This window comes from Cherax quadricarinatus, chromosome 16 (genome assembly GCF_038502225.1).
Source record: "Cherax quadricarinatus isolate ZL_2023a chromosome 16, ASM3850222v1, whole genome shotgun sequence".
Lineage (NCBI taxonomy): Eukaryota > Metazoa > Arthropoda > Malacostraca > Decapoda > Parastacidae > Cherax > Cherax quadricarinatus.
Genome location: NC_091307.1, coordinates 48,682,957 through 48,710,833, shown reverse-complemented (window position 1 = coordinate 48,710,833; position 27,877 = coordinate 48,682,957). Strand labels below are relative to the sequence as shown.

General features: G+C 39.3%; 1 pseudogene; it reads right to left on the bottom strand.

Moving 5' to 3' along the window:
• Positions 1 to 1,568: 1,568 nt before the first annotated feature.
• LOC128688811 (glutamate receptor ionotropic, delta-2-like) lies at positions 1,569 to 27,536 on the bottom strand (annotated as a pseudogene).
• Positions 27,537 to 27,877: the final 341 nt, after the last annotated feature.

Sequence of the window (27,877 nt, the reverse complement as noted above, 5' to 3'; positions counted from 1 at the left end):
ATGGGACTCCGAAGGATTAGGTAAATTATGGAACAGATCAGAGAAGAAAAACTGCATGAGTGGTAGATGTTAGGACGTAACGTAAATGGAAGACGTTTGTGAATAATTGTGCATGTACATTTACATGAATTTACGGAATAGTATTTGCTAGTTATTGCAACGTGGAGGCAGTAGGTACTTGAACTGGCGTGTCTGAGACTAGTGATCGGTACAAATATTAAAGAGAAAGAAGCTAAAAGTGATATTTAGCGTAGTAGAAACAAGTGAAAGGTCATAAACAGAAAAGAGGTTGTTGAACTAGTATTCCGGAGATGTAAAAATATTGAAGATTGTTGAAAAGTGCTTAAGGAAGGAGTTGTGCGGCAAATGTATGTCACTAGGATGATAAACGGATCACCTATCACAAAGCTAACAGAGGGAAAATTCTTAGGAATCCACCTTGATAATAGACTCAAATTTCATACACATATACAACAAATTTCTAAGAAAATTTCCAAGACTGTAGGCATACTATCGAAGATACGGTACTATGTTCCACAGTCAGCCCTCCTGGCCCTATATCACTCTCTTATTTACCCCTATCTCACCTATGGAATTTGTGCATGGGGCTCAACAACAATTAACCATCTCAGACCACTAATTACCCAACAAAAGGCTGCAGTTAGAATGATAACAAATTCTCACTACAGGCAGCACACTCCACCAATATTCAATACACTAAACCTACTCACCATACAAAACATCCATACTTATTACTGCACCTATTACATACATAGAACACTTAACTCTGATATTAACCCTCCCCTCAAACATCTCCTTGCCAACCTCAACAGAACACATGACCATAACACAAGGCACAGATCACTCTTTGATGTTCCTCGTGTTCATCTCACACTATGCAAAAACTCAATGCACATAAAAGGCCCTAAAATCTGGAATTCATTACCTGTAAATATAAAAGAAACACTACCTGTTTATAAATTCAAGTCTCTACTCAAAGATCACTTACTCACCCAAAACCAAATAAATACTGAATAACTGAACCTTATAAATTGTATATCTTAAATGTTTCTCACAATTATATCACATAAATGTTAAACCTAAAACCGAATCTAACTTTATTATTTTTAAATACACTACCTTACAGAATCCTTCATATGACCTGTCTTTGTAATACTCACTTGTGCTTTATAGTAATCTGTTTACATTAATGTTTTTCACTGACTTCATCATTGCTTAGTTAATCTTAAGTTAATTTTAAGCCAGCCCGTAATGCTATGCATAGTATAAGTGGCTTTGGCATACTGCTCTTATCTGTATTTTTTTTTTGTACCTCTGTATGTGTGCACAAATTTATAATAAATAAAATAAATAAATAAATAGAAGCATCATATCAAGTGGGTAAACAAAGAATTAAAAGGTACTAGCTTGAATATTCAGCAGGCATACGAAAATATGTTGTCTAAGAGTAAACAGTCATTGGGACTGTTAGCAGAGTGATGTATATATAAAGGGATTCAAGGAAACCGGTTAATATCTTTTTAATGTTGTAACATAAAGAAAATGTTTTAACCTGTACGAGAGAACTCATCGTTGACGATCAAATTGATCAACATCTCAACTTGGACAATAGCGTAACGTCTGTGACGAACCAGAGTCTCGGCGCTGTTGAAGAACTGGAAGAGTGAATGGTACATGATGCGTCCTTTAGAGACAGCCTCGTATACCTCACGATATATACCAGACTGGGCAGACTGTTGAGAAAAAACATGAGTGGGAATTATGTGTTTCGGAGAGGAATGTAAATGTACAAATTAGTAAATGCAATATTTTGAATACAGCAGTTAATTAATAAGAAACCTTTCTAATACAGATAATAGACAATACAGCAATTAATCATACAACGCAGCTACTGACACCATGTCATACATTCAAGAACGTCTCATAAATGGAGTTCTTCTGCCAGATCATTGTTGCAGAAGAATCGTCCAAGAGGTCGCGGAGAGTCTGGTAGGGCTGGCTGATGTACTTCACAGCCAGACTGGACATGAGGTTCCCTGAGTAACTCTTAATCAGCACTTGTCCTATCATCATCATCCACAAGAGAAACATCAGACGCTTCCACCACCAGCTGCCCGACACCAAGCAGTCTGAACACATTAATGTTTTATTATGTGCAACTCTCAGCAGTTGTTATATTTTCTTTAACATATTCGACTATAAGCTATAGCTGATATTCATGAGAATATACATTAAGTTATGAAAAGAAAACTTATAATGTTGAAATAGATGCTGTTTTACTGTATTAGGTTTATTTGTGTCGATAGATACCTGGATATATATTGTTATTCACTTTTATAGAATGTCTTCAATTAATAGACAAGCTTTTGTATTTTATTATATTAAATTTATGATGGACACATAGTAAATTTTATAAAATAAACAGTCTTAATAAAGAATATTAAAAATGAAATTAATTCTGTTAGTTAATGTTTCTGGCATAATAAAATATTCAAGTATTTCATACCTTGTTACAACAAAACTCGAAGTAAATTGAAGGCTTCTGTTTCCCAGTTGTGATGTGTTTTAACATTATTATGTGACAAGCACCAGAGCACCAGGAACATGAAGAACAACAGTACCAACAATGTCATCAAGACAGTCACCCACACCAATATATCCAGAGGCAGCAGGAAACCCCAGGGATCCACCTCTGGCAGACCTCTACCACCCAGAATCCTTGAGTATTGTATAATTATTGGCCACATAAAATCTACCACCTCAGCCTGGGTAGCAGAAAGACTGAAGGGGCCAAGAGCAAAGTCTGCTTCCTAAACAGATTCAAGTTTAACATAAAAATCATGACAAAGAATGTGTAAAGCACTAATTTATATAAATATTAAAAAAAAAATACTATTAATCGTTCGAATGTGAATCTTCGTTTGACTAAATGCTATCTTAAAATTTCGTGGAATATTAGGTGTAAATATTATTCATGGGAATCTTACTCAGTAATGAACGTGATTATGTTGCTGGATTAAGAGTGATATACATGAGTGACAATTCAACCCAGGTCTCAGTTTTGGACGTTTTTTCACAGTTTTTGCTACGTGATGTTGCTTAAAACAAGGAACATAAAACATAGCATGCTGCTTATTAATATAGAGCAATGGGTAGTCATAATATGCACCCGTCTCATTCATTAAGGTTTGGTAAAATATTTTCGTTTCTTCCTGACAAGCAGCTATATAGTTCACAAGGAAATGTAGTAGTTACTTTTTTGTGGAGAATTCAGTTTAACTAACAGTATCACAGACTTCTTAACAAAAATGAAACAATTAACTTACTTGTTTAAGGAAAACTACTGCGGTTATTTACTTAGTGTTTCTTAGTTTTGTATTTCATCTACTTCAAAAGCGTCTTCCTGTTGTCCAAACACATTGTGACGTTTACGTTATTATAATATTGTATTTCTGTACACTTTAAAAATTCGTTAAATTAAGTTTTTCTTATATATTATATATGTTTTGGCCTTCACTGTGTGGTTTTTCTTGTACTATTTTTTCTTGATAAACAAAGTGTCTTTTCATTCATCTGAAAAATCTTTATCTTATTTCTAGTTTTATATGTTAGACCGGGATAGTGTTAGAAAAATTTATAGCTCTTGAAATTCGTTGCGTAGTTCTCACACTACGAACTCTTCAGTTGAATAATTAGTTGTATTTTGTAGCTGAAGTCGCGTCTTCTAGTATGAGACACATAAGTAATATTATGGTTGATGGTGGTGGTGGTTGAAGCTGTGGAAGTGTTTGTAGTAGATGAGGTGGTAGTAGTGGTAGTTGTGGTGGTGGTGGTGGTGGTGGTGGTGGTGGTGGTGGTGGTGGTGGTGGTGGTCATGCTTGGGTTGTTGTTAGTTGAGATGGTGGTGTAATTCTGGGACTTCAAGTAGTTGAGGATGTAGCTGGTGTACTGGAAGCGATCGTGTTGGTCGTTAACCTGGGACTGGCTACAGGAGTTATGGCTGGTTGTGCTTGCAAAAGTGGTAGTGATGGTGGCCGCTGTTGGGAGTAGTGATTAAGTTGTTTGGGGAATTAGGACAGACAATTAATATTTAGAAACATAAAACGAGCAAAGTGAAGAAAGGAAAGAGAATAATAAGAAATGCAGTGAGGTGTGGTTGAGTGAGTGTGTCTGGGCCATCCAACAGACGGAGAGTGTCGACTCACCATAGCCATCTGAGCCAGTCTTACACGGCTTCATAGCTATATGGGCCAATCCAACACGAAATCATTGCCATCTTAGCCAATTAATCACGAGATTATATCTATCTGGGACAATTCTTCACAAGATCATACCATCATATTTATATGGACCAATCGTACACGTGATTATTGCCATCTGAGACAATTCTACACGAGAATATGGCCATCTGAACCAATCCTGCACGAGATCATATCCAGCTGGGCGACTCCAAAACGAAATCAAAGCCATCTGAGCCACTCCCACACGAGATCATAACCATCTAGGAAACTCCCACACGAGATCATAGCCATCTGGATCACTAGAGCATGAGATCAAAGCCATCAGGGCCTCTCCCGTACGAGATAATCGCCATCTGGGTCCATCCCACACGAGATGAAAGCCATCTGATCCACTCCCACACGAGATCAAAGACATTTTGGTCACTCTCGTACGATATCAGAACCATCTGGGCTACTCGTATACGAAATTATATTCATCCGTGTGACTCGCACGAGATCAACTCCTGGAGGAATGCATAACTGAAGAGGAGATAACTCTACGAAAGATCGTACTCACTACTTCATCACAGTTTTTAGTTATAAATATTAAAACATTTCTAATCTATTTCAAGATCAAATATGCCAATAGTGATCATTGAAGTAGGATTAACGTGTGTTGAAATTTTGAAGGCAGTCAAAAGAGCCTTTTTAAAGACATTTCATGTAACCTAACTTCTGCAATGATCTATGTAAAAAAAACCTGAGCAAAGGACACTGTACTTGCCAATTACTCCTGGAAGCTTCATGTGGCAGTAGTTAACCAGAAGTAAAAATATGAAGTTAATTGGATAAAGCATTCTTAGGGTATTAACGAAAGCCTTTCAAGGAATTTAGTTGAAAACACGAGAAATATATCGAATAATGTATAACAAAAAGGCACAATACCGTGACTGGAACGATACACAAATAACCCGCACATAAAAGAGAGAAGCTTACGACGACGTTTCGGTCCGACTTGGACCGAACTTTGTCAATGGTCCAAGTCGGACCGAAACGTCGTCGTAAGCTTCTCTCTTTTATGTGCGGGTTATTTGTGTATCGAATAATGTGTTAACAATTAAGTAATGTCAAACTAAACTCGTGAAATTATAGAAGCCATTAAACAAGAGTTTTCAATTTTCTCATTTTTATTCCTAAAGTTGGAACTTATTTAAAATTCTCTTCATTCAGAAGAATCATTCTTTAATCATTAAACAGATACTAGTTGGGTTAGGTAACGTTTGTCAGGAAACAGGACAAGTGTTTTCTGACGTGGGTCTTCTTGCCATCCGACCGAGGCCTTCCGCTGGCTTACCAGTCCACTCCTTTAAAAATTATGGTCTGTAGTCATTAGTTTTTTAACTCTGATTTAATTATTAACAACACATTTTAAAAATGTACAAATTCTTCCATTTATTCTCATCAATCAGCTTGAAAGTTTCAAGCTGATCTTAGAAGACATTCTCACGTTATTTCACAGTAAAAAAAATCCATTAGTTTTAAAAATAAAATGATCAGTTTCGTAACCTTTCCTTTCAATCCAAACCATCTTTAAGGTATGATACCCCAGTGATGAAGCTCAAGGTATGATACACCAGTGATGAAGCTCAAGGTATGATACACCAGTGATGAAGCTCAAGGTATGATACTCCAGTGATGAAGCTCAAGGAATGATACCCCAGTGATGAAGCTCAAGGTATGATACCCCAGTGATGAAGCTCAAGGTATGATACCCCAGTGATGAAGCTCAAGGTATGATACTCAGTGATGAAGCTCAAGGTATGATACCCCAGTGATGAAGCGCAAGGTATGATACTCCAGTGATGAAGCTCAAGGTATGATACCCCAGTGATGAAGCTCAAGGTATGATACTCCAGTGATGAAGCTCAAGGTATGATACTCCAGTGATGAAGCTCAAGGTATGATACTCCAGTGATGAAGCTCAAGGTATGATACTCAGTGATGAAGCTCAAGGTATGATACTCAGTGATGAAGCTCAAGGTATGATACTCAGTGATGAAGCTCAAGGTATGATACTCCAGTGATGAAGCTCAAGGTATGATACTCCAGTGATGAAGCTCAAGGTATGATACTCAGTGATGAAGCTCAAGGTATGATACTCCAGTAATGAAGCTCAAGGTATGATACTCCAGTGATGAAGCTCAAGGTATGATACTCAGTGATGAAGCTCAAGGTATGATACTCCAGTGATGAAGCTCAAGGTATGATACTCCAGTGATGAAGCTCAAGGTATGATACTCCAGTGATGAAGCTCAAGGTATGATACTCCAGTGATGAAGCTCAAGGTATGATACTCCAGTGATGAAGCTCAAGGTATGATACTCCAGTGATGAAGCTCAAGGTATGATACTCAGTGATGAAGCTCAAGGTATGATACTCAGTGATGAAGCTCAAGGTATGATACTCCAGTGATGAAGCTCAAGGTATGATACTCCAGTAATGAAGCTCAAGGTATGATACTCCAGTGATGAAGCTCAAGGTATGATACTCAGTGATGAAGCTCAAGGTATGATACTCCAGTGATGAAGCTCAAGGTATGATACTCAGTGATGAAGCTCAAGGTATGATACTCCAGTGATGAAGCTCAAGGTATGATACTCCAGTGATGAAGCTCAAGGTATGATACTCAGTGATGAAGCTCAAGGTATGATACTCAGTGATGAAGCTCAAGGTATGATACTCCAGTGATGAAGCTCAAGGTATGATACTCAGTGATGAAGCTCAAGGTATGATACTCCAGTGATGAAGCTCAAGGTATGATACCCCAGTGATGAAGCTCAAGGTATGATACTCCAGTGATGAAGCTCAAGGTATGATACTCCAGTGATGAAGCTCAAGGTATGATACTCAGTGATGAAGCTCAAGGTATGATACTCCAGTGATGAAGCTCAAGGTATGATACTCCAGTGATGAAGCTCAAGGTATGATACCCCAGTGATGAAGCTCAAGGTATGATACTCAGTGATGAAGCTCAAGGTATGATACACCAGTGATGAAGCTCAAGGTATGATACTCCAGTGATGAAGCTCAAGGTATGATACTCAGTGATGAAGCTCAAGGTATGATACACCAGTGATGAAGCTCAAGGTATGATACTCCAGTGATGAAGCTCAAGGTATGATACACCAGTGATGAAGCTCAAGGTATGATACTCCAGTGATGAAGCTCAAGGTATGATACCCCAGTGATGAAGCTCAAGGTATGATACACCAGTGATGAAGCTCAAGGTATGATACTCAGTGATGAAGCTCAAGGTATGATACTCCAGTGATGAAGCTCAAGGTATGTTACTCCAGTGATGAAGCTCAAGGTATGATACCCCAGTGATGAAGCTCAAGGTATGATACTCAGTGATGAAGCTCAAGGTATGATACACCAGTGATGAAGCTCAAGGTATGATACTCCAGTGATGAAGCTCAAGGTATGATACACCAGTGATGAAGCTCAAGGTATGATACTCCAGTGATGAAGCTCAAGGTATGATACTCCAGTGATGAAGCTCAAGGTATGATACACCAGTGATGAAGCTCAAGGTATGATACTCCAGTGATGAAGCTCAAGGTATGATACACCAGTGATGAAGCTCAAGGTATGATACACCAGTGATGAAGCTCAAGGTATGATACTCCAGTGATGAAGCTCAAGGTATGATACTCAGTGATGAAGCTCAAGGTATGACACTCCAGTGATGAAGCTCAAGGTATGATACACCAGTGATGAAGCTCAAGGTATGATACTCCAGTGATGAAGCTCAAGGTATGATACTCCAGTGATGAAGCTCAAGGTATGATACTCCAGTGATGAAGCTCAAGGTATGATACACCAGTGATGAAGCTCAAGGTATGATACTCCAGTGATGAAGCTCAAGGTATGATACCCCAGTGATGAAGCTCAAGGTATGATACTCCAGTGATGAAGCTCAAGGTATGATACTCAGTGATGAAGCTCAAGGTATGATACTCAGTGATGAAGCTCAAGGTATGATACTCCAGTGATGAAGCTCAAGGTATGATACTCCAGTGATGAAGCTCAAGGTATGATACTCCAGTGATGAAGCTCAAGGTATGATACCCCAGTGATGAAGCTCAAGGTATGATACTCCAGTGATGAAGCTCAAGGTATGACACTCCAGTGATGAAGCTCAAGGTATGATACACCAGTGATGAAGCTCAATGTATGATACTCCAGTGATGAAGCTCAAGGTATGATACACCAGTGATGAAGCTCAAGGTATGATACACCAGTGATGAAGCTCAAGGTATGATACTCAGTGATGAAGCTCAAGGTATGATACACCAGTGATGAAGCTCAAGGTATGATACTCAGTGATGAAGCTCAAGGTATGACACTCCAGTGATGAAGCTCATGGTATGATACTCCAGTGATGAAGCTCAAGGTATGATACTCAGTGATGAAGCTCAAGGTATGACACTCCAGTGATGAAGCTCAAGGTATGACACTCCAGTGGTGAAGCTCAAGGTATGATACTCAGTGATGAAGCTCAAGGTATGATACTCAGTGATGAAGCTCAAGGTATGATACTCCAGTGATGAAGCTCAAGGTATGATACTCCAGTGATGAAGCTCAAGGTATGATACTCCAGTGATGAAGCTCAAGGTATGATACTCCAGTGATGAAGCTCAAGGTATGATACTCCAGTGATGAAGCTCAAGGTATGATACTCCAGTGATGAAGCTCAAGGTATGATACTCCAGTGATGAAGCTCAAGGTATGATACTCAGTGATGAAGCTCAAGGTATGATACTCCAGTGATGAAGCTCAAGGTATGATACTCAGTGATGAAGCTCAAGGTATGATACTCCAGTGATGAAGCTCAAGGTATGATACTCAGTGATGAAGCTCAAGGTATGATACTCCAGTGATGAAGCTCAAGGTATGATACTCAGTGATGAAGCTCAAGGTATGATACTCAGTGATGAAGCTCAAGGTATGATACTCCAGTGATGAAGCTCAAGGTATGATACTCAGTGATGAAGCTCAAGGTATGATACACCAGTGATGAAGCTCAAGGTATGATACTCAGTGATGAAGCTAAAGGTATGATACTCCAGTGATGAAGCTCAAGGTATGATACTCCAGTGATGAAGCTCAAGGTATGATACCCCAGTGATGAAGCTCAAGGTATGATACTCCAGTGATGAAGCTCAAGGTATGATACTCCAGTGATGAAGCTCAAGGTATGATACCCCAGTGATGAAGCTCAAAGTATGATACCCCAGTGATGAAGCTCAAGGTATGATACTCCAGTGATGAAGCTCAAGGTATGATACCCCAGTGATGAAGCTCAAGGTATGATACTCCAGTGATGAAGCTCAAGGTATGATACACAAGTGATGAAGCTCAAGGTATGATACTCCAGTGATGAAGCTCAAGGTATGATACACCAGTGATGAAGCTCAAGGTATGATACTCAGTGATGAAGCTCAAGGTATGATACACCAGTGATGAAGCTCAAGGTATGATACACCAGTGATGAAGCTCAAGGTATGATACTCAGTGATGAAGCTCAAGGTATGATACTCAGTGATGAAGCTCAAGGTATGATACTCCAGTGATGAAGCTCAAGGTATGATACACCAGTGATGAAGCTCAAGGTATGATACTCCAGTGATGAAGCTCAAGGTATGATACTCAGTGATGAAGCTCAAGGTATGATACTCCAGTGATGAAGCTCAAGGTATGATACTCAGTGATGAAGCTCAAGGTATGATACTCCAGTGATGAAGCTCAAGGTATGATACACCAGTGATGAAGCTCAAGGTATGATACTCAGTGATGAAGCTCAAGGTATGATACTCAGTGATGAAGCTCAAGGTATGATACTCAGTGATGAAGCTCAAGGTATGATACTCAGTGATGAAGCTCAAGGTATGACACTCCAGTGATGAAGCTCAAGGTATGATACTCAGTGATGAAGCTCAAGGTATGATACTCAGTGATGAAGCTCAAGGTATGATACTCCAGTGATGAAGCTCAAGGTATGATACCCCATTGATGAAGCTCAAGGTATGATACACCAGTGATGAAGCTCAAGGTATGATACTCCAGTGATGAAGCTCAAGGTATGATACTCCAGTGATGAAGCTCAAGGTATGACACTCCAGTGGTGAAGCTCAAGGTATGATACTCAGTGATGAAGCTCAAGGTATGACACTCCAGTGGTGAAGCTCAAGGTATGATACACCAGTGATGAAGCTCAAGGTATGACACTCCAGTGGTGAAGCTCAAGGTATGATACTCCAGTGATGAAGCTCAAGGTATGATACTCAGTGATGAAGCTCAAGGTATGATACTCCAGTGATGAAGCTCAAGGTATGATACTCAGTGATGAAGCTCAAGGTATGATACTCAGTGATGAAGCTCAAGGTATGATACTCAGTGATGAAGCTCAAGGTATGATACTCAGTGATGAAGCTCAAGGTATGATACTCCAGTGATGAAGCTCAAGGTATGATACTCAGTGATGAAGCTCAAGGTATGATACTCATTGATGAAGCTCAAGGTATGATACACCAGTGATGAAGCTCAAGGTATGATACTCCAGTGATGAAGCTCAAGGTATGATACTCAGTGATGAAGCTCAAGGTATGATACACCAGTGATGAAGCTCAAGGTATGATACTCCTTTGATGAAGCTCAAGGTATGATACTCAGTGATGAAGTTCAAGGTATGATACACCAGTGATGAAGCTCAAGGTATGATACTCAGTGATGAAGCTCAAGGTATGATACTCAGTGATGAAGCTCAAGGTATGATACTCCAGTGATGAAGCTCAAGGTATGATACACCAGTGATGAAGCTCAAGGTATGATACACCAGTGATGAAGCTCAAGGTATGATACACCAGTGATGAAGCTCAAGGTATGATACTCCAGTGATGAAGCTCAAGGTATGATACTCAGTGATGAAGCTCAAGGTATGATACTCAGTGATGAAGCTCAAGGTATGATACTCAGTGATGAAGCTCAAGGTATGATACACCAGTGATGAAGCTCAAGGTATGATACTCCAGTGATGAAGCTCAAGGTATGATACTCCAGTGATGAAGCTCAAGGTATGATACTCCAGTGATGAAGCTCAAGGTATGATACACCAGTGATGAAGCGCAAGGTATGATACTCCAGTGATGAAGCTCAAGGTATGATACACCAGTGATGAAGCTCAAGGTATGATACTCAGTGATAAAGCTCTAGGTATGATACTCCAGTGATGAAGCTCAAGGTATGATACTCCAGTGATGAAGCTCAAGGTATGATACACCAGTGATGAAGCTCAAGGTATGATACTCCAGTGATGAAGCTCAAGGTATGATACACCAGTGATGAAGCTCAAGGTATGATACTCCTGTGATGAAGCTCAAGGTATGATACTCAGTGATGAAGCTCAAGGTATGATACTCCAGTGATGAAGCTCAAGGTATGATACTCCAGTGATGAAGCTCAAGGTATGATACTCAGTGATGAAGCTCAAGGTATGATACTCAGTGATGAAGCTCAAGGTATGATACTCAGTGATGAAGCTCAAGGTATGATACACCAGTGATGAAGCTCAAGGTATGATACACCAGTGATGAAGCTCAAGGTATGATACTCCAGTGATGAAGCTCAAGGTATGATACTCAGTGATGAAGCTCAAGGTATGATACTCAGTGATGAAGCTCAAGGTATGATACTCAGTGATGAAGCTCAAGGTATGATACACCAGTGATGAAGCTCAAGGTATGATACTCCAGTGATGAAGCTCAAGGTATGATACTCCAGTGATGAAGCTCAAGGTATGATACACCAGTGATGAAGCTCAAGGTATGATACTCAGTGATGAAGCTCAAGGTATGATACTCAGTGATGAAGCTCAAGGTATGATACTCCAGTGATGAAGCTCAAGGTATGATACTCCTGTGATGAAGCTCAAGGTATGATACTCCAGTGATGAAGCTGAGGGTAGGATACTCCAGTGATGAAGCTCAAGGTATGATACTCCAGTGATGAAGCTCAAGGTATGATACACCAGTGGTGAAGCTCAAGGTATGATACACCAGTGATGAAGCTGAGGGTAGGATACACTAGTCATGAAGTTCTTACCAAAAAAAAAGCTACACATCTTGAGAACAATCTGCAGCTTCCACTAGCCTGGTCTCAGACCGGGCCGCGGGGGCGTTGACCCCCGGAACTCTCTCCAGGTAAACTCTCTCCAGTGTAGTTTCTCTTTTGGGGAATACCAACTTAAATATTCAAGGTGACCTAACGCTTATGTTTCTAAGCCGAAGATTGAGACACTTGTGCAACATAAAAGAATCTATATTAAAGAAACGTTTTGCTACACAATGGCTTCAACAGTCCAATGCAAAGCAGAATGGTGAAGAACAGGAGGAGTTTATTAAGGTAATCATCCCTCAGCCTTGAGTCGATGTAATTAGTTCATCAGTCTTGAAAAGATGGACTGATTACATCGACTTAAGGCTCAGGGACTGATTACTTCAATCTCCTCCTGTTCTTCACCATTCTTCTTTGTATGGACTGATGAAGCCACCGTGTGACGAAACGTTTCCTCATTAAAGATACCCAAGTGTTGCACATGTGTCTAATTTATCACTCTTATTCTCTTGAGATGTAAAAAAATGTTCATTCTCGTTAGTAGAATGTTCAAGAACATTAGTGGAATGTTCAAGAACGTTCCCTTTCTTTACTATGGGTGTAAAAATGCTCAGTCTCTCTAGCTTAAGTGTAAAAAATACTCACTTTTATTAGTTATTGCGTAAGAACACTTGTTTTTAACTTTATTCAGGAAATCTCTCATTAGACGTTAGTTTTGTTTTTAGCTTGGAAAACCTACAGACACTCAAATAATTGACATGGATTATGAGTGCTCACTTTTCGTTATTTTATGTAGGAGGATTCTCGTTATTTACTTGATTGAGTAGCACTCACGATAGTAGTTGTGGTCGTGAACACTCACTGAATTAATAATGAGAGTGCTCAGTAATGCTCACTGATGGTATCATTCGTCCTTACTTGTTCACACTGACATTAAACTTATGCTAACTAACACTTAGGGATGTTAAATTTATGGGCAATAGGAAAAGGTCTCACCTTGTTTCTGACCATTTCCACGAGGCCGGACCATAAGCCATCTCGGGGATGCACGTACTTGTATCTTAAAGAAAGCATATTTTTTAGAATTTACTGAAGATTATTTTTTTTTAAATCACACACTTTGAATCTTTAGGAGAAAAACTGGCGGGTTTCCGAATTTTCCTCTCACACTTAACATACGTATGTATAATGAAATATAGAGAAGTGCACAGCTTTTACACAATGCTTCGGAGAATTATATTAAAAAGCGTCTGTGAATGCAAATGTTACGAGAGCTCTTGATTAACTTATACCAGTGTCTTTGAATTAAGCTAGGTTGTTTGATAGGTTTGCTTGATTTGAAATATGTAATTGAATTTCTAGTCGTACCTTACTCGAAGGTAGTCAACGTTCCGATACAAACTGTACACAAACAATTAAGAAAATATTAAATAATTTCTCATTGTTAACACGCTGAAGTACATACATCTCCGTGCACATAAATTACACTGTTGGTTTAGAAAACGTTTCCGTTCTGGGACCTTGATCACTTCTAACATACAGAGGTAGAAAGATAATGTACATAGGCGGAGAGTGAGGTGTGAGTGACGCACGGTGACCTGAAGAATGCCATGTTGGGATGAGGACGGGTAGACGATGACATCATGTGACTCCTGTGTTGTTGGGTTGGTGGTGCTTAGCCTGCTTAAGTATCATGTATGCTAATGTTTTTTGAAATTTTGCGGTTTCCAGTGTTACATTCTATTGTATCGGTGATAGCTATTAGCGAGGCATCTAGACACCGTCGGCGTCTAAGGTCTGTTTCGGTGAGAACAAGTTGTGCCTCATCCCAGTTCATCAAATGCCCCGTGGAGTCTCAGTGGAGGACACAGGCGTACCTTAAATCGTATCTGTTACAGACACTTCGATGCTCATTCAGGGGGACCACAAGATCTCTGCTGTCTCGCCTACATATTTCTTGGGACAGAATCCACAGAGGCTGGTGTAGACGCCTGTTGTGGAAGTTAGAGGTGTTGGGCTGCGTTTCGTAGTGAGGTCTTTGATAGATGCGGTCCTCCTGAACGAGTATCGAAGTACCTTTAGCAGAGACGATTTAAGGTACACCTATGTTTTCCACAGAGACTCCACGGGGTATTTGGTGAACTGGGATGAGGCTCAGCTCGTTCTCACCGAAGCAGACGTCAGACGCTGACGGTGTCTAGAAGCCTCGCTAATTGCTATCACTACACAATAGAACGTAACACTGGAAACCACAAAGTTTCTAAAACATTAGCATACACGATACTCAAAGAGGCTAAGCACCACCAACCCAACAACACAGGAGTCACATGATCTCAGATCCGTTTAGTTGACAGAATGTCATGGAGCCCAGAGCCATCATAGAGCCCGAGAGAGAAACATTTGATCCTTCAATATTTTTAAGCTTTTAATTATATAATGTACTCAGTATGAAACAATTATTGAATGTTTTTCTTTTACTGACACGACTAGAAATATTGAAAAAGTCAATTAAGTCATAGTAATAGTGAATGGAGAAGAACAGGTACAACAATTCACCTCCTGGACCCACCGTGACTATCAGAGGTCCAGATCAAAAGAAATATGTTTCAGTGAAAAACAGTTGAATAAACATAACTTACGTAAAATTAATGCTTTGTGAAAAATAATCCATGATATTGTCTTTACGACTTTTGTGAACTTCCTTAATATGAGTCTGGTCGACGGCCACCGCCAGCGATGGTTTCTCTAAAAATCTGAAAAAGTTACTAAGTTATTTTTTTTTAGATAGGCAAAAACTCAATAATACTCTAAGTCATATTTATAATAAAACACAAATATTCTGATCTAATAATCACAGCCAAGGATACAGCATGATTCTTCATTCAATCAGTCTGTGATCATCTTGAGGATGAAGCAAATAAACTCTTTAAAATTTTATTTAATAACCAAATCGTTTAGAAAAGAAGAAAACATTTATATCATGACAAACATGTTCGGTATCCCTTGGAAAGAAGATCGAAACTTAATGCTGTGGAAATAATGGAAAGGAGGAACTAGTAAGAAGGAAGAACTTTCTTGATTGGAGACTCCATGAAGTTTTCACTGACAAGACGATACAAAACACTACTGAATGAAGGATGTACAGACTCAGCAAATAATGTTGGGCATCGCAAATGATGCTGACCAGTGATACAGTGTCATAGTATAAAGAATAACAGAAAGGCAAATTTTACTGTCCTTTTAATACATGGTTATGATCCCATGTAATGTTATTATAAATTTCTAACGATTAAGTAATGAATCAGAAACTTCATTAAAGTAAGACTAGTCAATTTTTTAATCCAATTTTAACTAAGCCTCTTTCAAGTATGGTACTGATGATGTGCTTTCGTATTGGATCTCTGCTCTCATTTCATTCCAAAAAAATTCGAAGGGATTCGGGTTGGGGCTGTTCACTGAACACTGCATAACTCTGATATTGACTCAGAAAACCACCTCTTGAACTGATTTGACATGTAGCACGTTGCATTGTCTTACACGAGGGGTGAGGTACCAGGAGTCTTGTGGTATATTGTGAAATATTAATTAAGTACATTAATTGCATACAGCGACTCAAAGGCAACAAATTTATGATGACGTATTTAATAGCTGTCATGCCAGAAGTCCATGAACATCTCAGTCCTAACGGGGGAATATATTCATAGGGTAGCAGAAAACGAAGTATAGTAACATATATGTAAAACAGAAACTTACATGGAAAACTTATCAGGGAAGAGTGGAAGCTTGGTGGTGAGGGTGAGTCCATGGTGAGGTGTCCAGGAGGCAATTTTCACAGCCTTGGCTTCTCGAGGAGTAAATGGCAGGTGTATAAAAATGTTGCACCTATGTATGTGGGACATTAAAAGTATTTTTAATCATTCATTAACCTCTTGTTTCTTTTATATGATGCTAAATAAATGAAGAGAAAAATGTGGAAAATTTCATCTAACAAATGAGCTACAAAAATTTATTTCGCACCTAACCGAACTTTCCTTGTTCTTAATAATGAGCAACATGGAATTCGTCATGGAGAGGGTCGTGTGGAGCTGCTGCAGTTGCTGGAGCGGCAGGTGAGTGACGACGAGGAGCCTCATTGACCACACCAGGAGATGACCCTTGAGGGACCACTCGGCAAAAGCGGCGAGGAAAACTGAGTCGTCACTCACTACGACCACCGTCACGCACCATGACTCCTGCCGCAGCTGTTGACGTCAGTAAGAAAGCAAGTGTTATACACGTGATTCGTTGATATTGCAAGGATAACCCACTTACCTGAGTAGTAATGTGAGAGAGTCCTGAAATGTACCTAAAGTCTACCTAAAGTTTATCTGAAGATGCTTCTGGAGATCACCATCCTCACGGCGCAGTTCCGACCAGGCCTCCTAACCGTTTTTATCTTAAAGTGACCTTCGCACTTCAGAATAAATGCGACATACCCACTTCAGCAGTAGAGTGATAGAGCTTTACGAACATCAGCGGTAATGTGAAAGCTTATTTACCAGCCTTAACAAAAATACGTGTATTACCTACCTTCAGATGCTGTAAATTAACGTTTGTTTATCATAATAGTTTTAATGAGAATGTTCCCTTCTCATTCAAGAGTAATTTGCTCATACTCTTCCAATTAATCATGATGTACTTACTCTTTTAGCCTTTTTAATCGCACAGGAGAACTGTTCTTGTAAGTTGGCGTCAAGAGCTTGAACTTCCAACTCAAACAACGTTATCCCAACGCTAGACAGCATCACTGACATGAGTTCCTAAAACAATAAAAAAATAAAATTATATTGAGAATTTGATGAAATAGTTTTTATTAAATGTTTTAGCTCATCCTCGTGGTATTCTGAGATGCCATGGACTCCATTTTGTTTATTCTCTTACAATAAATAATGAGGTCTTCGAGGAGACGTCATCTACGAAGAAGATAACTGAACAACGAGAGTCTGATCCAGAATGTATTTCCAGGGTAGCCTCAACAGCCCTCGCTGCTGCTCCGACTCCTAAGGTGAAAAAGAACACAATTTATTTAAAGGAAAAATACATCATATATGAAGGGAGCGCCTCTCCCATTTCTTAACATTATAAGAATAATCAAGAAAAATACAACTCGTAAATGTTTGAATATTATATTACCATTTGTGTGAGACGGCTGCACAAGCATGAACATGGCTGCAGTAAATAAAATTACTTCTGTCACCATGTTGGATGTACTTGACCCAGCTGAAAAACAGTGAAGAAAATTAAAGTTTATTAAAATAATATTTTGTAAACAGTTAAGAATTGCAGAGGTTCCTCCTACTGATTACTAAAATTAAATAAAAGGAGATAGCAATCAAATAATTCGGTTTTCACTCTATTACGAAGTGGTTACCTAGAACAATATATATTTTAGTTTACGAAGGTTCCTGTAAAGCACAGTGTTAATCTTAATTCGGTTTATGTGCTCTGTTTCTTCAATAATTGATAATCTGAGCAAAAAGGCTTTTGTGAAGTAATTTCTATCCATTGGAACACTGTACTTATTTTAATACCGAATAAACCATCACTGAAAATTTGGAGAAAACAGTCAGTAGTAACCGGGAATCCTTGTGTTAGAGCTGGATTTCATAAACAATGATAAAACACAGCACTGGCTGAAACGTACCGATGGAAACTTTCCAGTGCATATATTTCGATTCGTCGGTGTGAGGGAAAAGTTCAATAGATAGGAGTAGAGAGGGAATATATAATAACAATAGTTTCATTGCCGGCTACTCGTTAAGGTAGGGTCAGTCTAGCTCCCGTTTTTCCCGCCTTTTCTCCCCCACCCCTAAAGTGATAGTTTGATTGCCGGCTGCTTGTTAACGTAGGGTCAGTCTAGCTCCCGCTATCCCTTCCCATCCCTCTTCCACCTCCCCCCCCGAAAGGTGACGTGTGGGGCTCTGGTCAAACAGTAAATCACTCGACTCACAGCTCCCAACACTACTGTAAGTACATGCCTGCCTTGTATTCTAGTGGATTTATTGGTTAAAAGCTTCACTTTTGATCAATAATAAACTTAGTCTTTTCAGCCTTGCTCTATGTTGACTGTTGTAATAATCACCACATCTTTTATGTATCAGACTTACCATGGAGAGTGATTATTTAAGCAGTGGGTAACCTGTCTGTCTTTCCAGCTTGGATATCAGAGAGGGTCACCTGGCAATCAACAAGCAGAACAGGAGAACGACTAACGTCCAGAGACTTCTCCATTTTGTATTGAACTACCTGTGCACCTGTATGAAAGTGCAGGACGTAACTCCACAGCATTGCAGCAGTAAAGAACCTGCTTTCCTGTCATCGGGATAATAATCACGGCGATTCTCTGTGAAGAACTAGCCAGTGGATGGTCACCAACACCTGCGACCTTCCCCCCCCCTTATCATCAACAGTGTCACCAACACCAGTGTTTCAACAACAGAGTCACCAACACCAGACACCCTTGTAGATATTAGCGTTGACTTCAAATGTTATTTTATTCATTTCATTTTTAATTTTCTTTCAAATAGGATATACCTTTCATGTTTTGTTGTTTTATGTTTGATTTAATAAATAGTGTTTATCTTTGTGAATTATTATTTCTTTTTCTATTCATTAATTTTCCTGAGGAGGAGCCAGCCTGAGTAATACTGTCTGAAGTTGTTACAGGGCTGAGTAAGCCTTCACAAGTGGCGACCCTGCCAGGATCAACGCTACTGAATCAAGATTCAACTCCATCTCGAATCTACCATTGGAACTTCAACGCCGCATACCACAGACGGTTACCACCAGCCATGAGTAATCATTCTCTATGGTAGGACTACAGTACAGGTATTTGAAAGATTTGGTGATTGTTATAGTCTCAATTTATTGTAAGTCAAGTCAGGCAGGATATAATATTTAATTTTGCCACTTTTGTATGTGAGCTTGAAACACTTTGGAGGATTAGACTCTAGGGACCCGAGATTTTCCAGTGACAACTTGTTTCATTGAGCTCTTCATTATATCAAGGGAACTGTCATAGGACACTCTTGATTTGTTGGTGAGAAGATTGGACGGTCAAGGGACCCCATTCAACTTAGTGTTTGCTCGGAGCCGGCATAGAACCCTTCGTTTTCATTAATACATATTGTTTAATTGAAGTAGGGATCGAGCCCTCTGATTTATTTACAGTTTGAGCGGAGCAGGAATTGAACCCTCCGTTTTCTTTAATACCCGTTTCATTTCCCCTGATAGTTTAAGTTATTCTTGCAAGTATGGATGAATACCAGTTTTGGATGAACGCTGGAAGTAAGTTAGGAATAACAGGGAAAAATTTAGAATCTTTCATTAGTGCTAAGATAGAGGAAAGACTTGAAAGAGAAGAGAAAAAGGAGAGAGAGAGAATCGAAAGAGAAGAGAAAAAGGAGAGAGAGAGAATCGAAAGAGAAGACAAAAAGGAGCGTGATAGACTTGATCATGAGGAGAGAGCAAGAGTACATGAGGAACAGGTTAAATTAAGGGAACTTGAGGAAAGAGCAAAGGACAGAGAATATGAGTTAAGAGAGAGAGAAAAGGATCGCGAGCTCGAACAAACTCGCCTTGAATTAGAGAATAAGAAGTTAACTTTCTCACAACAGCAATTAGATGAAGGAGTAATGGAACAACGTGCAGCTAGTGCACATATTCCAACACCTAATTTACCTCCCTTCACAGAGGGGGAAGACATAACTTCTTACATTATCAGGTTTGAAAATACCGCTACCCTCTGTGAATGGCCTGCTGACACCTGGGCTATCAGGTTAGGAATGTTAATTTCTTGTACCGCTTTGAATATCTATGCAACTTTGTCGCAGGATATCATATGTAATTATAGCCTACTGAAGAAGGCAATCCTTAAAGCATATCAAAAAACCACAAATTTTTACAGGAAAGATTTCAGGTATGCCACCTTACAGCCTGGCCAGAACTTTCAGCAGCTACAGGTAACACTCTTTCGTTTGTTCGACTTTTGGATAGAGAGTTTAGGAACTGATCATAGTTATGAATCTCTTAGAGACTTCATGGTTGCTGACCAGTTCCTGACAGCTCTTCCCCACCAGATACGAACATTCTTCAGAGAACGTAACCTGATTAAAGCTGAGGAAGTTGCTGAGGCTGCTGACCTGTATGCTGAGGCTCACAATTCCTATAAAGACCTAAAGGGATCGAACCCTAAGGGCAAGGGTTCATCAAACCTTAAGAAATCAAAGCCTCTAGTGGAAAGTAAAATGACTTCTTTTATTCCTGTTCGTCATTTGTGTGGTGTTAAGGGACATAAACGTCCAGATTGTCCTTCTAAGAAGGTCCAAAAAGTTGGAAGATGTTTTAAAGACTGTAATGACCAAGCACCCTTCTGTTCAGGAACAGTTAATGGACTTAATGTATCTACCATTTTACGAGACACTGGATGCACATGTATAGTCATTTCTGATAAGCTGTTCCCTAACCTTAAAGAAACTCATTCCTCTGCTATACTTTCAGACTACTTGGGCCGTACGGACACTTTTCCTACCATCCGTTGTTACATTAGGTCTAAATGGTTCACAGGTTGGTCTGAAGCCGTACTAGCTCCCATCACTTCTTGCTCCGTACTAATAGGTAATGTAAAAGGTGCCATTCTTCCTTCTGAGCTTGACCTGTCAGCACCAAAGATGGATATAAGTGTTTCAGATCCTTTTCCTGTAGAGTCAGAGAAGCCCCTCGAAAGTTCAGATGAGACAATGTCTCACGATATTCATGTAGGATTAAAAACCAGTGATGCTACTCTCGAAACCGAGGAAGTAGGATCACAAGTTCTCTTTTTAGATGAAAGTGAAGGTATCACCTCCGATACCATAAATGTCTTGACTAGGGCTCAGACCAAAGCCCAGGCTTCTCCTACTGTCCATCCTTTGATTTTCCCTGACTTTAATCCTTTAGACATATCGAAGGACTCCTTTGTCAAGTTACAACGTAATTGCCCTTCTCTTCAGAATTGCCATAATGCCGCTAAACAAAATCAAGTTATCCAAAGGAAAAACTTTTCAAATAAATTTGAATATATAAAAGGTATCTTGTACAAGTCAGTATTCAAATTAAATTCAAATGAGATAGACTATTCCATCTTAGTTGTTCCAAGTCAATGCAGAGAGACTGTTCTTAAAATGGCTCATGACCTGCCAGTGGCCGGACATTTCTCGCATCGTAAAACTTTAAATAAAATTAGGGAAACCTATTTTTGCCCTAAAATGTCCTCAGATGTCACTTCTTATTGTAGATCGTGTAAAGTTTGCCAACTGTCATCCTCCCGAGGTACCAGGCGAGTACCTATGGTCAAAATGCCAATCTTTACGGTACTGTTTGAAAGAGTAGCTATTGACATCGTTGGTCCTTTATCTCCACTTTCATCTGGGGGACATAGATATATATTAACATTAGTTGATTATGCTTCGAGTTTCCCTGAAGCCATACCCTTAAAGACCATAACTACTACAGAGGTGGCTGAAGCCCTTTTGTCCATCTTCTCCAGAGTGGGCATCCCTAGAGAAATTTTGTCTGACCGTGGGACACAATTCACATCTGACTTAATGCAACATCTATACCAACTTCTGGGAGTGAAGCCTCTCTTCACCACACCCTATCATCTCAGCTGTAATGGGAGGATTGAGCGCCAGCATTCGATTCTCAAGTCCATTTTAAGGAAACTTTGCTTCCTTAAACCTAAGGAGTGGCATCGTTACCTACCCTGTGTTTTGTTTGCCATGAGGGAAGTTCCCAGTGACTCTTTGGGGTTTTCACCTTTTGAACTTCTCTATGGTAGACAGGCCAGAGGTCCACTGTCCATCCTTCATGACTTATGGACTAATGAGGAGGTAAATGCTGAGGTTCAGTCTTCTTACCAGTTTCTCCTTGACCTTAGATCCAAACTTGAGGAGACCTCTGACATAGTTTCGAAAAACCTAAGCTTGTCAATGGACCAGTACAAAACCTATTTTGATTCCAAAAGTCAGAGGAGAAGTTTTAAAGTAGGGGATGAAGTTCTTGTACTTTTGCCGATTAAGTCAAATAAATTATTAGTAGCATGGAAAGGTCCATATAAAGTATTAAAAATTTGTGGGAAAGTTGACTACCTCATAGAAGTCAAGGGGAAACCTAAGCTTTGTCATATCAACATCCTTAAGAAATATTACCGAAGAAATTCGGTTAACTGCCTTAATAACTTTGACTTAGTTTTTCCACACGAACTTGATAAGACAACTGAAGAATGTAAAGTGTGCGTAATTGACACCTCTAACTTAGACTATGATGAAGAACTACATGACTTGGTGACTCTTGACCACTCGGGCGCAACCAACATTAATATTAATGAATCTTTGGATGACCATAAGAGACATGAACTACTTCAATGTGTGAGTAACTTTTCAGACGTCTTTACTGATATTACAGGTGTTACCTCCACGGTAGTCCATAAAATTGACTTATTGACGGACAATCCTATCAAACGGAAATTATACCCAGTTGCAGTTCACCTTAGGGATGCATTTGACCGAGAGGTAGACAAATTATTAAAACTAAAGTTCATTGAACCTTCAGTATCTGCATATTGCTCTCCAGTAGTCATGGTTAAGAAGGCGGATAATTCATATAGACTTGCTATTGACTTCAGAGGCCTTAATGCTATAACTCGGTGGGATGCTGAGCCTATGCCCTTAATAGATAGCGATCTACACAAATTTTATGGCTCTTCCTTCTTTTCAGAGATTGATATTGCGCAGGCATATCATCAAGTAATGTTAGATCCTTCTTCTAAGCAGTACACCGCTTTTCCTACACACCAAGGACTGATGCAGTATAGAACTATGCCCTTCGGTTTGGTAACTGCCTGTGCTACCTACGTGAGACTGATGAGAAAGGTCTTGGGTAATATGCCAAAAGTTTCAGTTTATTTTGATAACATTTACGTAATGACATCTACGTGGGGCGAACATATCCAAACATTAACATCAGTTTTGCGTAGGTTACGCTCATATGGCCTCACTGCCAAGCCGAAGAAATGCTTCCTTGGGTATAACAAGATTTGATATCTTGGACTGATACTTTCTAATAACTCTCTGCAGCCTCTCCCCAGTAAGATCAAAGCTTTATTAGAATTTAAATTCCCCAAAACCAAGAAACTCATGCGTAGCTTTCTTGGTTCTGTAAATTTTTATGCATGGTTTATCCCGAACCTTACTGATCTTACAGGCATCTTATCGGACTTCCTTAAAAAGTCTGTGAAGGAATCTCTAGAACTTTCCGACGTAGCTCGGGAAAAGTTTAATGAGATTAAAAGCATCTTTTCGAAAGACCCTATACTTAATATTCCAGACATTAATAAAACATTTTGTTTGAGAACTGATGCCTCCAATACTGGCTTAGGTGCGGTGCTACTACAATACCATGATGGTACTCCCTTCCCTGTATGCTTCCTAAGCCGGAAACTCCTTCCCGCAGAAACAAGATACTCCACAATAGAAAAGGAATGTTTAGCCCTTGTGTGGGGTATCTCCAAACTTAAATTTTATTTGCTGGGAAAAGAATTCATTTTAGAAACGGACCACAAACCTTTGATATACCTAGAAACTTTTAAGGGAACCAACAGTCGCCTCTTGAGGTGGACATTGGCACTCCAGGCTTTTAAGTTCCATATTGTGTATATCAATGGTTCATCCAATTATTTCTCTGACTGGTTAAGTCGTGACAGTCAGTAGAAGATTTGTTGCCTTACGCGACTTCCACATGTTAGAACTTTTTCCTCGCCTATTCTTCTTATACTCCTTGACTATAAGTCTTGGTATGGGGGAGTGTGAGCGAAAAGTTCAATAGATAGGAGTAGAGAGGGAATATATAGTAACAATAGTTTCATTGCCAGCTACTCGTTAAGGTAGGGTCAGTCTAGCTCCCGATATTCCCGCCTTTTCTCCCCAACCCCTAAATTGATAGTTTGTCTGCCGGCTACTAGTTAAGGTAGGGTAAGTCAAGCTCCCGTTTTTCCCGCCTTTTCTCCTCCACCCCTAAAGTGATAGTTTAATTGCCGGCTGCTTGTTAACGTAGGGTCAGACTAGCTCCCGCTATCCCTTCCCCTCCCTCTTCCACCTCCCCCCCCCCCCGAAAGGTGACGTGTGGGGCTCTGGTCAAACAGTAAATCACTCGACTCACAGCTCCCAACACTACTGAAAGTACATGCCTGCCTTGTATTCTAGTGGATTTATTGGTTAAAAGCTTCACTTTTGATCAATAATAAACTTAGTCTTTTCAGCCTTGCTCTATGTTGACTGTTGTAATAATCACCACATCTTTTAAGTATCAGACTTACCATGGAGAGTGATTATTTAAGCAGTGGGTAACCTGTCTGTCTTTCCAGCTTGCAATAATTTCTCCAAAATCATTCTGAATCTAACGAAAAAAATGTATTTCACTGTGTTTCTTTAGTATTAAATTTTTGTAAACAAATCCAAAATATTTTTAGTTGGGTTAGGCTAAAATAAATTGTTCTTGTTATAATAAGGTTAGGTAAGTTTTCTAAGATTCTTTTGATGCAAAATTACAATTTTTTACATTAACATTAATGAAAAAAATATATATTTAAACGTATAAGAGAAAATTTTAGAAAGGATGTAATTTTAAATGAGTTCTTGCTAATTGACCAGTTTTACTTATTCGGCACTACATATATATATATATATATATATATATATATATATATATATATATATATATATATATATATATATATATATATATATATATATATATATATATATATATATATATATATATATATATATATATATATATATATATATATATATATATATATATATATATATATCAATAACAACACTGTGGCTAGATGGAGGATCGAACCCGTGTTGTTTTAGCCTCATTGCGAGGTGAAATATCTACTTCTGCTCGATGCTTGATTCTTGTAGGACTGCGTGGTCCTGTGGGTTAGACCGTCATGAGGTTTTCCCTCACCATGAGGCGGGCCAAAACAACATGGGTTCGAATTCTTGGTCTCTCCACACCACGCCCCATATAGGGTCGGGTAGAGTAGGCCTCACAGTTTGCAGATAGCACGAGGTAAAATAACTGGAAGATAGTTAATATCCAGCCCTAAGCTTCTAACAGCTGGGAACAGAACACGCAACATAAAAAGTTACATTATTATAGTGGATCATTTACATACCTTCATTTACAACCTTCTAACTAATGAAATAGAGGGAATAAATTCCACATTTCCTCGACCGGTGTCATAGAACATTCCAGATTATACTATCTGTGTCATTCAATATGCCTGTGTGAATTCTCCTACTGAGGCTTTCTTTTAATAACTAGGCAATTCTTAATTTTAACACAATTCCTATCATTATTACCAACTATCATCCGCTATTATTATTATTATTATTATTATTATTATTATTATTATTATTATTATTATTATTATAATTCTAACAACCTGATTCAGTAAACCACTAAATTAATTACAATCACCGTGTTGCAATCAACTATGTGTGCCATGGGTACCTTGTACCACTGTTCCTAGACGGGTTAGGACTTCAGTACATCATTCTGCACCTCTTTTGGTCTATGCTAGGATGATCGCACATGTGCGCCTATACCTAAATGAACCCCCATGGCTTCTTCCTTACTACTGATGTTATATCACTCAGGTTGCAGTCTGTATTGCAGCACACCACCGAGAGCACCTGTAGCAGTAGTAGCTGAGTGGATTATATCGACGGTCATGGCAGACCTAACATGTTAAATATCGACATTTGCGACGGACTTCACAAGATAATGACATTCACGATGGGTGTACCATGATGCTCAGTTTGCAAACTCTGGTCAAACAACCGAACCATCATGAAACCCCCTGGCATGAGCAGCAATCCTGCGCTTTTGTGTAACATTGTTATTTACGGCTATATGCAATAGACTCCATTAAATAACTATCGAGTTTGTACAGCCCATAATTTCAGTTATATACGGCATTCTTATCATGTTTCAAGAGAGAGGACTCTATTATGTTTTTTCTATGATGGAACTGTTGGGTACAATTATCTGGGAGGCAGCCCACCCCGGTGGGTGACAGCAAGAGCTGACATGGTTGAAGATCGCATTCAACACCTGGCCTGTCCTGACTGAGTAATGGTGCTGGGATAATCTGGGTTCCAGAAGTTTCCCGGTCTGACCAATGTATGAGAGTGAGCAAAGGGTGCATGGGACCTTGTAGACACCACACACATTATTAGGTAATGTGTGTTTAATCAGTCTTTGTTTCACTGTCCCAGTGTTTTTGAAAGTCAGATTTATATTTATTTTTTTTAGTGCCTCATGCAGGCAGACCAAATTGTCATTGTATGGCAAGACTAATACATTTTTCCAGTCAGGCATTTCCTTAGGTTCAGTCCTGTAGAAAGTCTTCCGAGCTGACAGCAGAACCTTCTCAACGAAATCCCTGCAGACACGCAAAGCTCTCAGGAACATTGTAAGGTAAACATTCCTTTTAACCCTAGATTCCTGATTGGAAAAATAATGAATGTATGATGACATATTGGTGGTCTTCCTCTAAACTGTAAATCTGAAACTTTTGCCGATGCAATAGATTAAAACGTCTAGGAAGGAAAGAATGTTATCCATTTCATGCTCTACTGTGAACTTAATAAAAGGTATCAGACAATTAAGTCTAGGTAGGAACTCATTTATATTGTGATCTTCAGGCCAAAGACAAAGCACATCATCTTCGTATCTGAACCACATAGCATTATTTGGGAGAATATCTTTAAGCAGTCTAGTCTCTTAGAACACCATATACAGGTTGTTGAGTAAGGGGCTGAGGGGATTTCCAATAGCCATGCCCTGCTTCTAAGCATAGTACTTACCTTCAACGTACTCTTCCAAATCAGTGACACAGAGTTTAATCAGTTGAATAATTATATTTGTGGGGTAGGGCAAGGAGAAGTTTTCTAGCCCTTTTTCAAGGTACATAAGCAAGCCCGTGACAGGGACTCTGGTGAACATGGCAGTGACATCAAAACTCATCAAGGCCAACATTATTTTTAATACTAGCCTCCGAGATCCTACCGATCATGGGAGTTAAAAGTTTACCCAAGCATTTAGGCAGGTTATATGCTACTGAGCCTACTGAACTTATAATATGACGAATTGGGTTCCCTGGTTTATTAGTCGTGATCAACCCTTAAACATACGGTAGAGTTGCGGACCTCGCTGGCAAGTGTTTAGTTCATCATTTTCTTTCAATAACGTTTTAAGACGTTTATTGAAATAGTTATTGACCTGGTCAATGGGGTTTCTAACAAGCGGTTCGTAAGTTTCATTATCTAAAGTAAATGGACACAAGTGCAACTAATGTGACATTTTAC